A 15,302-nucleotide genomic window follows, 5' to 3' on the forward strand; every position below is an offset into this window, starting at 1 on the left:
GCGTAAAGGACAGACCACAAAAGACATAGATAGATACGAGGAGAGGAAAGCTGTTAAACGCATTTCAGTGGATATTCGCGTGTGCCAGAGGGCTATAAGGCAAGGCCCACAAAACTGGCTGTAAAAATAAGCAGCTCCCAGAGGTGAGTGCTGTGTCACTGCATGTGTTTTGGAGAAGGGTGTAAAACGCAACCGGGCTGAAATGTCCCAAAAGAATTAATCGTGATTTAGTCAGCTAAAGAATAGGATACAAAATGCTCCTCATCTGAACTCATTCCTGATAAACAAACTGAGAAACGGCTTCAGAAATAAATAAACTGTCTGAGAAACAGACTCTGCTAGGAAAGCAGCTATCGCTGGGGTTTTTTTTGTAGCAAAGGAAAGGGGCTCTTAACTTTCCCTAGTAACATCCAAAGGAATAACATGTTTCTGTGTCCCCAACTACTGAATCAATCACATATAAAAACAGGCCAGAAACTCTTTTTCTTTGGGATTTATTCTCTTCTGTTATTTGCAGGTGGCAAACTGCCGTCCCAGGTCTCGGTGGGATCTAGGAGAGAACCAGGGCAACCCATCACCTCCAAGGGACGCGGCCGAGATAAATGCTATCAAACTTTCTTTGCAGTGTGCCAGTAGATAACGGCAGCAGCTCAGCCTCACGAGTGGCCCACCTATAAGCTGCTGATCAATATGAATTAATGGCGAATTTGAGAGAGTGTTTTCTCTCAAACCCAGGGAGAAAAAAAGTCCATACCTGCAGCTGAAAAATATTTCAGGTAACAGCAATGTAAATACATGGATTTTGCAGCCGGAATGAGTTACCCTAACTACAGGGACTTGATTTTCATAAATAAGAAGCATTTTTGTAAGCGGTTTTTACTAGATCAGGAGCTGATATCCTCCATGAAACTAAAGCAAGCAAAGCGAGCTTGTTCACGTTTGCACAAGGCGGATTCTGAGATGTCTGTTCCACACTGCGTATATCCTAGAGAAGGTACCGAACAGCACAGTTGTTGTACGGTTCCCTTCAGGTTTCTGGGCAGACCTCTTTTGTGGCCTTCAAAAGTACTTGTTTTACAACATTACTAGGGGCCTTTGCTATAGCAGTGATTAACTTTAAATTAGTAGCATTTTTAAGCTCGAATGCTCCCTTTTCCTATTCAACATGGCAGTTTAGATTCTTCTGGAAGACAAATTTAGTATAAAATCACGTAACGTTTCTGTAGTATGAACATTTATTCATTCCTAGAATTTTATCTTTTGGAAAAAAAAATAAATTGATGTTTTCTTTTCGTGCAAACATCTCGCCCAGAAGGTCATACAAGAAGCTGTATTTTGCTAGACCTGTGTTTTTTTCTGTTAGGCAATGATTTGGCCGCTATTAATCCAGTCACGTTTGAATATATCCTTTCTGTCACATATGAAATCTAAAAGCTCAGGCACTGGGTACTGTTGGTCTATAGGCTTCAGTGTACATTTTCTCATTAAACAAAATAAGAAATGGAACAATCTAGGAAAGGAAAGAAGGAATTTCTGGTGTTGTAGCTCCTTAGCGGTATAAAATTGTGGTTGGCATGACTAGGTTAGAGAGAGACTGACCACCCTCCCTCCCAGTACAGCACTGGGGCTTTGGGTGAAGCTGCCTGGAACCATGTGGGAAGGACATGAACACGGGCAGCTCTTGATGCCCCAGCTGGTGGAGGACCACCGGAGATGAGATCCTGGCCTAGGCAGTTCCTCAGTTTGAATCAGTACAGCTCCTTCTCATATTTTTCTCTTTTCTTTGCTTGGAAGGGGAAAAAAATCCATTGTGGTAAGAAGCGGATGAAGTGGACAAAGCCCCGAGCAACCTGGTCTGACCTGAGAGCTGGCCCGGCTGTGAGCAGGAGGTTGGACGGAGTTTCCCTGAGCTCCCGTCCAGCTGGAATTATCCTGTAATCCCAAAGGGCAATTTTTTTCATGTGAAAGTAGTGGCCGGGTCAGCCATTTATTCAAAGTTATGCTATGTGATGCAAAATGTTGTAAGGGTAACTTACAGTCACCTGTATTTGGTGTTTTTTTAAGAACTTTCCCACTGTTTATGAAAGTTAATTTTTCTTTGTATTTTAATTAAATAACTTTTGTTGACCTTCTAGTGTATCTTGGGTATAAGAATCCCCTAACCTTTATCTGTCCTTGTTTATCAGTTTCTTCGTGGAAAAGATGATCCTGTTTTACATTTCTGGAAAGTCCCTAAGCTGTCGTTGATAAACATGCTGAGAATATTATAACTTAGTTTCTGTTTCATTTATTTCCATTTACCATTTTTTTGGATATTGACAGTGCTGGCTGTGGGTTTGGGATATGTTAGCTCCAGATTACTTTCATAAGAGTAGTCTGGCTCTTCCATGACTTCCCAGGTCCAAAACCAGCATGCAATTTTCAGTTGAAGCTGAGACGGCGGGAGTGCGCGTGCACTGGCTTTCTGCAACAAACACTCCGTTGTGCGAGTACAGCAGAAAGTCTTTGGATTTTAAATTCTTGGCAACCTGTGAAGCTAAACACACACTGAGAACAGCTGCTCAGAAGAGCCCGAGTAATTGCCTTAATCAGACTTGAGAGGAGCGGTGGCTGGTGCCTGCAAAGCAGAGGGGAAGCATTAGTGAGAGGGCAGGGGCAAGGCCGTCAGTGCTACCTTCCCGAGGCACCGAGCAGTGTATGGCAACCAATGTCCACATGGGTAGGACCCGTGTGTTTCCAAGTCTTGTTGTGGGGCTACGCATCCTGGTGAGTGCGAAGATGCGCCAGGTGGTTTTGCATACATTGTTCTGACACAGCTTGGTTGCACTGGCCTCGTGGTGTCCCAGGGGTGCTTTACCCATAACGACGAGTTTAGTACATGGGGGTCTAAGCAGTAAGGTCAAAGGCAGCGTGAGCAGCAGAGCCCAGCAAAGATCTTCGATGAAACAGAGCCAGGTTGTAGCCGTGGGGTATTTGAATGGCGGATGTGCAGGTCGTGTGGCCTGTGGATTCAGAAAACGTTGCCGAGTGTCCTCCCTGCCCCGTGCAAAAGTGACAGATGGCACACAGGGTCTGCACGGGCTTTTGGGCAAAGGTAGAGGAAAGCTGTTGAGCACAGTTTTTGTGGGTGCTGATGACTTCTTAAACTGAAGTCCATTTTGATTTTTTCTGAGCTTTTGTCTACACAGTACTGTTTGTGGTCTGAGAGAGCGTGATATCTGGCCTGAGCCACAGTACGATCAACGGCGGCATGGTGTGATGCTAACATGCTGTTTCAACCATCTCAACTATTGCAGGTATCTCACCGGTACTTTCACACGCTGCCACAATACTCCTGGAGGTGCATGCCTTCAGCATATAGGTGCCTCGTGTTCTTTTTAACCCCTTTTGGGTGTACAGAAGTGGGGCTGGCTTGTTTCAGTACTTGCTTGTTGCAACTTTCTGCACAAATCTGTTTCAGTGAAACACCAGTTTAGATTTGTCAAACACTCCACTCCCATGTTCTAGTAGCAAAGCTAAGCAATTCTTGCAAGCGTTTAATCATAAATGGGTAGGGCGCTGCTTTGGAAGCGTCCAAAGCTACTGCTTTGGAAAACAGGCATAACACATCAGCCACAGCTGTAAATAACACATCCAACCATGGTATAAAAGTAATCAGATGCCTGTTCAGTAACTGATAGTGCAGAGTTTTTCATTTATTATGACTGCCAGGGTTAGTTCAGCTAAGGCAGTAGGAGTTTTTCTGTTGACTGACTTACTGACTCTAAGGTACTACCTGTGGACTTTGAAAGACATTTCTTCAGTTCTCAGAAACTGTTAGGCACATCCAACCCATAGCTCATTCCTTTGCCCACTACGGCCCCTTCATCGCTATGTTAATCTCAGTCATAACAGAAGATTTGTGCTGAATCTGTTTCCTGTTCACACACAAAAACTTTGAGTTATTTGGCTTTAGCCAGAGTTAATATTATCCTCTTAGGGGCTATGTAAAATTGGTATGAGTCGCAGTTTGTTGACATACAGCATGGAAAGAAAAATAGCCTAGCCAAGTCTGCTGGTCATCAGGAAAAGTTTGTAAACTCGTGAGCCTTGTTTGGAAGTTGTTTTCCCATTTTATAGTACGTCTCCGTAGCTATGTAAGAAGTGATGCACGATGTAGACAAAAGCACTATGAAATCCTATACTTGCCTTTTGTAAAGATCAACTGAAGAAGTTAGGTTAGGAATAGAGAAAAAAATATTGGTTTTATTCAGAAAAACAACAAAGAAACTGCATTTCCAGCTACCTTTCATCTATTTGTCATTCAGGATAAAATGCCTGTCATTGCAACACTGCAATGTAGTGTGAAACATTAGATAACCACAGAACAGTTTAGAAGCAAAGATATAATTCACAAGTCTGATTTTTATGTGGTGATGAATCCCAAAGAAAATGGAGCATCAGCAGATCTGAGGCAGCAGGCTTCACCGTGCAGTCAGTTGATGTGAACCCTCCGGATGTCAATAAACTTCAAGCTGCCTTCTGCACGTCATAAATTCTAAAGAAACCACCAAAGGGAAGATATTTTTCTAGAGAAGAAATGAACTTAGATATTTTCTGTACTTCTGTACTTCTGTAAGAGAGAAGCAGCCTAGCTCCACTCCAATTCTTAGGAATTGCCATATGATCTCCATTGTTTTGTGCAGCCATAGAGACACCTGTTCCGTGGCCAACATGTGAGTACGCGCTCTCAGTAGAACCAAAACAATGAAGATTAAACAATTTAATTATACTTTAGGTTATAAATAATCCTCATCTTGTCTACCAAGTGTTCTTATATCAAAAAGAAAGACTTAAAGTATCTAATCTACTTTTCCTATTTTATTTTCTTGTCTACTCCTTGAATTTGATTAAACTTGGGTAATAAAAATGAACTTCTCTTTCCCTTTTATTTATCAACTTTTACTTGCAGTGTTACTAGACTTGCAGTGCTACTCTTTTTTTGAAAAGATGTGTATAAATCTTCTGTTTCTGCAGTAGAGTGATTTATCCAAGATTCCCAGTTTACATGGTTATAGGCTCTGTGACTATGATGAAAATCAGAGCATATTAAAATTTAATTCAAAATCTAAGACTCTAAATAAGGAAAATAAAAGGATAAGAAATTTGTGAAGAGGTAGTGTTAGTGTCACAGTTTATGACAAATTAAAACAATCACTTCATCAAAAAAAAATGTATTAGGGTTGATAAAACTCCGTTTTCTTAAAAGGGTATTATTTTTTTCAAAGTCTTAAATTCTGGGCTTGCAAAATCTAGAAATGTCCTTTGGAAATTCCTTATGGAAATTCTTCTTTTCCAAAGTTTTCAGTTGTTTGACTGAAACATGTGGATCATGAGGAACCCAAAGTGAGATCAAGACCACCAAGTAAGACAGTCCTACAGAGACACATGGATATTTGGAATAGATGAGGTTGGACCTAAGAATTCTACTGACACTTTCAAAGTCTGAAGATAGCAGATAACAAGAGATCCTGAAACCATTTACCTTTTCAAATAGACTACTCAATCAATGATATTTCAGAGTAGATAGATAAGAGAAAGGTTTAGAAGTGTTGTGTTTTACAGCTCTTCACTGAGCCCTGGAGTGCTAGCGAGAACTGTAAACATATAATGTAATGATTAATAATGTTAGTAACTACTAAAATATTATTTACAGAAGTCTGAAAATCAGTTGCTGTAAGCCACAGTAGTTCAGGTAGTAGCAGGGAGACAGACAGCCGTATCACTGAAACAATCAATCAACACACGTGTGAGTACATCAGGTGCTGAATATTGCCATTGACTAGCCAGGCAGGGAAACCTGGCTCCTTCCAGTTCTGCATGGACGCGGTAACAGGGCAAGTCGAAGCAGAAGACAGAGAAGAGCAGGAAAAACAGTTCCTCAGGCTGTGTGATAGTGTATTTCAAATTTACAGTGAAAAATGTTCCCTGTTTTCAGAATTGGTAGGTAAAGAAATCAGTAATACGACTGCTGCTGCTCATGAGGGATAAATGCTGAATACAACTGGAGTTTTTTCCAGTAAAGCAATTATTTGTATTTTTTGTTCATCGCTCAAATGCAGACTGGCATCGGGAGGACCAAAAAGACATAGAGGCTGACAGAATATAACATATGGGATAAAAAATCCTGTTCTGGTGCATCTCACCGCTACTGGCTCTTCTCTGATGGATGTCATTTTCTGATGCTTGCTTTATAGCTGTTCAGCACTTTTATTGCCCTGCCATCTGTTCTAAACTGTTAAAGACGCTTTTATTCTCAATCTTTCTTCAGGGATGTAGAAGAGGCATCTGCCTCCAACCGTTTAAAATTTCCTAATATACATTTACAAATTATTTATGCAAAATAACTCAGATAGATAGATACATTTTCAGTAGGTTTTACAGATGTCTGACAAAAATGTAATTTGCTTACACCGTTAAATAAAACATTGTTGAAATCTGGCATGCATGCCAACATGGAAAGCTGCTCATTTTATATATGAAATTAATAAAGTTAGGCTTGAAATTTGTGGAGTTCTTAACCCAAATCATTAATTTTAAACATGCTCTTAAGTATTTTGCTGAATGAGAACCCTTAACTAACTTCATATTGCAATTTTTTGAATCTGTAGTCCTAACAGTTCTAAATATAGAGAACACATTTTACCAAGCCTTTCCATCACAAAGCTCTGTGTAAACACCGGTTAATCCAGTTACCACACTGGGAACTCTGAAGTGGAAAAAGAGACTTGTTAAAGGAATCAGAGTGGATTTAATGAGTCTGAGCTGGGCTTAAAACTCAGGAGTTTTCCAAGAAAGCTATTCCTTGCTGCTTGCCATAAATCCAGTGGGGAAAGGATGTTTGCAAGGCTCTGGGGCATTTCCTGCTGTCCGGTGGGATATCCACATGGATACGACACAGCAGCCAGGGCAGGGTGGAGTATGGTCACCCTGGGGTGCCTGGGCTTGGATGCCCTAAGGCATTTGATGGTGGCATGACCCAGGAATCATAGAATCATAGAATCATAGAATTGTTGAGGTTGGAAGGGACCTTTAAGATCATCGAGTCCAACCTTTAGCCTACCCTGACAAGAGCCACTTCTAAACCATGTCCCTAAGTGCCCCATCTACCCTTTTTTTAAACACCTCCAGGGATGGTGAATCCACCACCTCCCTGGGCAGCCTATTCCAATGTTTAATAACCCTTTCAGTGAAAAAATGTCTCCTAATATCTAATCTAAACCTCCCCTGACGTAACTTGAACCCGTTTCCCCTTGTCCTATCACTTGTCACCAGGGAGAAGAGGTCAGCCCCCATCTCTCTACAACCTCCTTTCAGGTAGTTGTAGAGGGTGATAAGGTCTCCCCTCAGCCTCCTCTTCTCCAGACTAAACAACCCCAGCTCCCTCAGTCGTTCTTCATAAGGGCTGCCAGTCATTGTTACTGGGGGATAACCCCAGGCACAGGCCATTGGCATTGGTCTGTGGGAAGCAAGCGAGGGTAAGTATCACTTTTTGGTGTATTGGCAAAATTTGCCTGGATTTTTATGGGGCCATGTTTCTGCAGCAGAAGCTGGCTGCAGGCAAATCCGAAATCCCTGCTTCAAAAAGGAGGTTGCTGGAGCTGCCAGAAGGGGGTCTTGCTATTTTACTTCGGGCAGAGGAGAAATGGAGACACATATTTTGTTCAGCCTTTGCCCCAGAAATGGGCAAACTATCTTGGCTGAAGCTTTTGGCGACGGAGTGTAGGGGAAAATCAACGGATAACAGATGTTCATTGTGTAAAATTTAATTCCAAGTTGTTAAACAACTGTAAGCAGGACTTTTCTAGCTTTTATACTTGGCGCTATCACTTTGTATTCATCAAACAATAATTGTTAATACTGTGTGCCTTCTGTTCTCTCTGTACGCCCTTCGTTCTGTTCAAATTTCTAACAACACAGCAATGCTGTCAAATTTGAAGTGCAGCAGCTGGAAGACAAAGAGAGTATCCTTAATGGGACAATTTTCATGCAAATACCATGCTTAGGGAGCTAATTGCAAAATTCACCTACCTGAAAGACAGAAAACCGCTTGGCAAACAAATGTCTTCACCAGGCCAGTACATTCGAGGTAGAAATATCTTACTGCCCACAATACTTTACTTACTTATCAGTTGTTCATGAGGGAAGATGGATTACACTGAAGAAAAGCATTAAATCAAATTGACTCAGTCATAGAATCATAGAATCATGTAGGTTGGAAAAGACCTTTAAGACCATCAAGTCCAACCCTTAACCTAACCCTGCCAAGTCCACCACTAAACCATGTCCCTCAGCACTGTATCTACACATCTTTAAATACCTCCAGGGATGGTGACTCCACCACTTCCCTGGGCAGCCTCTTCCAATGCTTGATAAGCCTTTTCAGTGAAGGCATTTTTCCTAATATCTATCCTAAATCTTCCCTGGTGCAACTTGAGGCCATTTCCTCTTGTCCTATTCGCCTGTTACTTGGGAGAAGAGGCCAACACCCACCTCGCTACACCCTCCTTTCAGGTAGCTGTGGAGAGCAATAAGGTCTCCCCTCAGCCTCCTTTTCTCCAGGCTGAACAACCCCAGCTCCCTCAGCCGCTCTTCTTAAGACTTGTGCTTTAGACCCTTCACCAGCTTCATTGCCCTTCTCTGGACCCGCTCCAGCACCTCAATGTCTTTCTTGTAGTGAGGGGCCCAAAACTGGACACAGTACTCGAGGTGCAGCTTTCACCAGTGCCCAGTACAGGGGGACGATCACTTCCCTAATCCTGCTGGCCACACTATTGCTGATACGGGCCAGGATGCTCTTGGCCTCCTTGGCCACCTGGGCCTGCAAGTCCGTAACTCCTCCTTGCAGGCATCCCACAGACCCTTCTCCAGACCCATCTTTCACAAGGACCAAAAGTCCCTGGGTGCTGCTTTCCCCTTTGTGTGGACAGCCAGGCAGTGGCCTCTGCCACCACCAGCAATGCCAAGGGTGATGGAGAGGAAGATGGAGAATTACCACCAGCCCAGGGCAGCCACCTGCTCTGCAGGCTGTGCTTTCCAGGACCATGGCTTTTGATGGACTGGAGCTGTAAAGCGCTTGCTATCCAGTGTTTACACCTCTGAGATACCTGCTGGCTCAGCTACAGTGCTAGTGTTTTACAAAGGGAATTCAGAGCCTGCCAAAATTAATTTAACGAACCAGGGTTATAAACATTATGACCTTGAGTCCTCCTCATGGGCTTCCCCTACTGAGCTACCTGTCCCTTACTGTGGCTGGTCTGGATCTGATACTGAGGAATTTGAGAGGGGTTTTAGAGATAACGATTGGTGTCTGAGAAGTTCTGGAGATCCAAAGGAAGTACAGACATCTAAAAATAGTTTTCCTGCTAAGCAGGAGTTGAGTTGATCTTTTTAAACTGGGCATGTCTGTATGAAAAAGAGCATTTCTGCAAGTGTAAATATCATATACAGTCGAAAGTACTCTCTGGTATAATACATTTTCTATGCAAACTCCAGGTGCAATTAAAGTAAATTCAAATTTTAACAGAAGCATCAAAAGTACGTGCCATGTGAGCATGCAGATCTGTTTATGCAGTTGTCTCTATTGAGGAGCAACGTCTATGAAAATATTTATACACTCCATTAATTGGGACAAGAAAATCATACATATCTGTTGGGCATTGCACGCTATCGTGACATTCTTTGAACAGGTATTTGCCTTCTCATGGGCAGGCTGGAAATGCAGTCCAAACGAACTAAAGATGTGAACTGAAAGGGCAAGAACTAAACTGCATTACACAGTATTATGTGAACACTGTTAGCCAGAATTACAGTGTCCTTAACTCAATCTCCTTTGGTTCTCCTTGGAAATTAAGTAAATGAAATTAAGGCCACTTTAGGTTTTTTAATTCTGAATGAGAATATCCACACAAAAGTGTAAAGGAATTAAACTAACCCACCTTAAAAAACTTGTTCACATGAATTTTCTTGACAGTGCCTCCAGAAACCATACCTGATTCACACGTGGAGTTTGGGAAAGAACTTAAAGGCTGACACCTACAGCTGCTCCCTTCTCATTTATCATCTTCTCTCTGTGTTTTTGCCCAGAGTCAGCAGACACCGATGTGTGTCCACTCCTTACCTCACTGCCATAGCTAAAACCACTCTTGGTTGCCACTGGGGTTCTGATTTTGGTAAATTAAGTAAGTGACAGAAGGGTGGAGATCTAGCAGAGAAAGTGTGATGGTTGCTTAATACGGAATATCACTGTTTTTTTCTTCCCCCAAAGAGACATAAATGAGGGGTTGCTTTGTATTCACAATCAGACTATGCTTGAGTAACCGCACAGGTAAAGAAACTAAGACAGAAAATGCCTAAGAGGCTTCCCTCATATTAAAAGTGTATTCTAGGTGGAGAATAATTTTACAACCAGAGAGGGAAGCAAAGGCTTCAGAGGGGATGCAGCTTCAGCACCCAACAGGGCAGCGAGCGGCTCAGCCTCCGGGCTGCCCCGAGAAACACAGGCAGGACCGCCATAACGTGCCACCCAGAATTTTGTGACCACACGTTGGGGAGCGCCTCCTGTGAGTCTCTGGTAGAGCGCTGAAGTGAAGCACCAAGCCAAGCAAAAGTACGCAGACCTTTCTGGGTCTTTGGAGTATCAACACGTGCAACTTTTGTAAAACAGGTCATGTCATGGAGGGGTATATGCAGCTTCTGGGTCACAAGATAAGGAGCTCAGCCTAGAAGAAGGTTTTGCAGAGGGTGACTGTAAGGTAATTTTGTGATTAAGCTTATTCTTGGTTAGCTGATCCTGGACATGCCCCATGCAAGTGAGAGCATGCTGGGGAACATGTAGAAGGGGAAAACTGAACAGCGCATTAAAAAAAACATCTAGATGTTTCACTTGAATTTTCTTTGAGGTATGGGCTTGTCTTTTACGCTAACGTAGGTCAGTTATCCCTACCTCTGTCACCTTTATTTTTCTTATCGTCTCCTTGCATTATGGAAGAAAATATTTATACTATGGGCTATGAGGCTGCCAACTACCACTGGCAATTCTGTTTCTTTTTCAAGGAATCTTTGAAACTCTTTCCATAACAGCTGTTTATGGTGAAGTGTAGAAAACAGGTTGAAACTTATTGCCTAGAATGTTGAGCAAATGTACCGTGTTCAGATCAAGCACTCCTAATCTCCTTTTTAATACTAAAATACGCTATACTTAGCATAAACTATTCAGCATAAACTACAGTTTGCATTAGAAACCTCAGTTTTCATGACTTGGAAACGTAAGCCATGGGCCTTGAAACTAGCTATCGATAGACCTACCGTAACTGAAGCACTACAGAGAGCATTAGTGTGCGGGATAGTTTCTACAAACTGCTGAGGCCTAAAAATTGCTGAGGGCACGGAACTCCATCTCATTACTAAAAACGTCTAGTCATTAAAACAGATCAGAAAATAACCACCCTTCATTGTACTTTCCTTTTTTTCTTGTTGTTTTTTGTTTTTGCTTTTGTATAAAGGCTTCAAGGCAAAAGATCTGGCAGTGCAAAGCTGTCATTCTTCGGTATTGGGGAAGGTGGTGCTAAACTACAAATTATGGCAAAAGCCGAGGGAGTGTGCATTCTTTGCAGATAAATAAGGATTTACTGATGGTAGACACTGTTTCTTGAAATCTGGAAAGAGGTTGTAGAGGGAATGTTGTAGGTAGTCGAAAAGAACGGTGAATGGGCTTAGGGTAATATTATTTATTGGCTCCTAATAAAGTTGCGAGTTCAGTGGTAGGAGCTCAGTCCTTTCTGCAGCATCTGTTACTTTTCTCGTGTGAGAAGAATCAAGATCTGCTCTCAACTTTGGCTTTTTTCCATATCAGTGAGAATCTATTATGAAAACTCCTAGAAAGCTTAATTAATGTGGATGGGCATGAAATCATGTAAAATTTGGAAGTGTTGACTAAAATGATATTTGAAGTCGTAAGCGTTCCCACTTACTTCCACCACCTTTTAAGCAAATGTTCACTGAGAGCCACGTATGATGTGGCTGGACCTCCTATTTACAGTGCAGAGATATTAATCAATTATTGCTGTCCTGCTAGTGAACTGCAGATGGGCACATTATTGTTTTATTTTTCCCATAAATTTGTTCACTTTTACAAATAATTTGCTCATTGCCAAGACATCTGAGTATGTGGACTGTTTCCCAGCTGTTTGTTGCAATGTGCTGGTTAGTTTGGAGGCACGGGCTGTCAGCAGAGGCAGCAGTTCCTCAACAGGGATCATCTGCATCAGCATCATCCTGGCTCCAAAACAGATGTAGAATAAGGTCTCTGAGAAGCACATCCGAGACACAAACCTGCAAATTTCTCTTTGCAAATGTTTCACAATATCCACTAAATGTCAGCTGAGGGAGAAAATTCTTGACCAGTCTACTTGTTAGACCACTTGCGGTGTAAGATGACAGGCTCTGCACCCTGTCCCTGTGCCTGGAGACAAGGAGCTGTGAAAACAACCTTTCTGAGGGGTTACACTACAAAGGGGCAAAAAGAAAACCCCGCAGTACCACGCAATGCTTAGACTGAAAATGATCTTCCAGATCACATTTGGTAAATTGCAGCATTGTCATTTACAGTAGGTGGCAGTTCAATGACTTCTAATTGCTATTATTCACCCAGCCCGCTATATCGTGGAGCGACGTGTGTGCTCCCACCCACGGCACACAGTGCTGTGGCTCCCGTTCGCATCAGAACAAACCTGCATCCAGCTCAGAAAAAATGTATCTTATTCTTTATATGCATGAAGAAGTTCATGCTGCCCTTGAGTGATGGGTTTAGTTCTGTTATGCATTTTTTGTTTGCTCTGTTTTTTCTAACCTGAGCTTGAAAGTGAGCTTCTGCTTCTTGTCACATTCTTTTTCAAGTCCAAAGAGCTATTCACTAAAACCAGCGAAGAATCGCAGCACAGGGATGTGGGATATCCAGGAATACCAGGGTTGGGCTACTGGACACTTTGGCCTTTCATTATCAGCACTAATATTATCAGCTTCCTATGAAACTTCCTTCCTAATCATGGATTTCTTGAGGTACAGCCCGAGAGAAAGGTTGATGTCGTGTTTTTTTTTTCCTATGTCATGATGTATTACGTAATAATTTCTTTACTCAACACTTTCATAGGCAGAAGTGATGAGACCTTCTTCCTGCAAAAATACTTTTGAGTACCTGACCTGAAATGTGTTTAAGAAATGTGCTCAAGAGTTTCTGTAAACACGTCCCTCTGGGTTTCTCAGGAAACTCATGGTTTTGTTCCGAGGGCTCCTGCCAACCCGCCCAGGCTTTCTGCAGCTTCAGTTCGTTACCTGATTCTCGCAATGCTCATTTGGGACAGGTGATTATTACAGCAGAGAGAAAGACTAAAATACTCACTCCAGGCCCACAGAAGAGAGGAATGACAGAATTTAGTTTAGAACCATTATTTCCTGCAGAAAATACCTGTATCATTACTGACAAGTCCTTGTTTCTACCAAGTAAATTATTTCTGTGTGAAACTGTGCTTCTCATGTAATCCTGTACGTTGCGGCAGTGATGTATAGGCAGTTCCAAAAATATCCACAGTATTTCTTGTCTTTAAAATCCCAGTGAGATCTGCACGGAGTCACTGCAGAAAGCATGACCTGAAGAATGTGCATGGTACGCAGAGGTCTGAAAGACGGGCCTGCAGCTGGCCTCCAGCAAACCACCTCTTATTCCCAAGGAAGAGATGAATGACCCTTGAATTAGAGAAAGGAAACTTCCCTGGGGCTCCAAGACTGAACAGAATATAGTTTTTAGAAAGCCATCAAATGTCAGCCATTTGAAAGACGGAGACTCCCATGAGTATGACAACAGTGGGCACAGCAGCAAAACCCTTTATAAGCCACCAGACTGACCTCATCATGGGTATGCGTATGGTGCTGGTTGCTCCTGAACTCTATCGCAAGGTACAACAATGAAACTGCATCAGATTGAGCATACAGCAAAAGTATATCTCATACAGCAAGATTGCACACTGATTATAGCATTCCCTGACAATGTTTCAAGAAGTGTGTTAAATCTAAAAACACAGCCTTCACTCCGTGGCATACACACGCATTTTCTTGACATGATCATGGTTTCATTTTTTAGAATGTTACTTTTTCTTTGATCTGTGCATGTGTGTGTTGACATTTACGTTGTGTTTGATAACTATTTTGGAGACGTCAGGTGAGAACACTTTGCTTAGGAAGCACAGGGCCAGTCCTCCATGAAAGGGAAGTCACTGTGTCACATCCCTCGTGTGGGTGGTGCAGCACGATGGCTAGCCCGTGTGTAAATGGGGCTGACTGTGACATCGGCAGCTGGTTTAGAATTAATACTTACAACATGAAAAATGGATGTCTTTACAAATCCACAAAAACCAAATCCATATACTTTCATTTTGGTATTCCGTCCCAAAGGCTGACAACCACCAGCAAATGCAGCACTATTTGTCCAGCCTTTACCATTACAAAGCAGGATGGAGTAAGGGATTATCAAGGAGAAACTGCCACCATGATTCAGTCAGTGCAGGAGAGATTAGAGTTGACCGGCTCTAATGGTGGCACAATTCACATCCTTGTGCTTATCTGATTTCTTCTTTTTAAGTCCTCTTGAAGTATTTACCGCTGAGAGATGTCTGGAGCTTTTGTAGATGTGAGTCGTTGACGGTCTGCTGGACATCAGTTAAAAAATGAAGGGGTCGATCTGACCCACCATCCAGAATTCACCACTTGAGTTGTGCGTGGCTTACGCGATCACAGGGATCTCAGGGACATCACTGGAGACCTGCTCTTCGATATGACTTGGTCAGTAATGGTAGGTGTCTGGTTTTGAGTGGCCTCAGAAACTGGTTTACTTTGATGTTACATGAAAAGCTTACCAAGGTGAGGTGAAGAACATATATACATACATATATGTGGGTAGGTAGGAAGTAGGTATTTCTATTACATATACATAATATACATTATATAACATATACACTCTACATTATATATTTATATATGTTTATATGTATATGCATATATATGTATTTAAGTACAGACATGGTCCCGCATTAAAATGCAAATAGTTGCAGAACGTAGCAGAGGGCTGGTTTGGATGACATTGTGCTTTGGGGTTAATTGTTCAGTTCTTGATGGGCCAGGGATGAATTCCTTCACTTTTCCTTTGGATATAAATCACCGTGTATCATACGGTATATCGATCTAATCATACCTCTAGATTTTCATAGGCA

Source organism: Larus michahellis, chromosome 2, assembly GCF_964199755.1.
Source record: "Larus michahellis chromosome 2, bLarMic1.1, whole genome shotgun sequence".
NCBI classification, from domain to species: Eukaryota; Metazoa; Chordata; class Aves; order Charadriiformes; family Laridae; genus Larus; species Larus michahellis.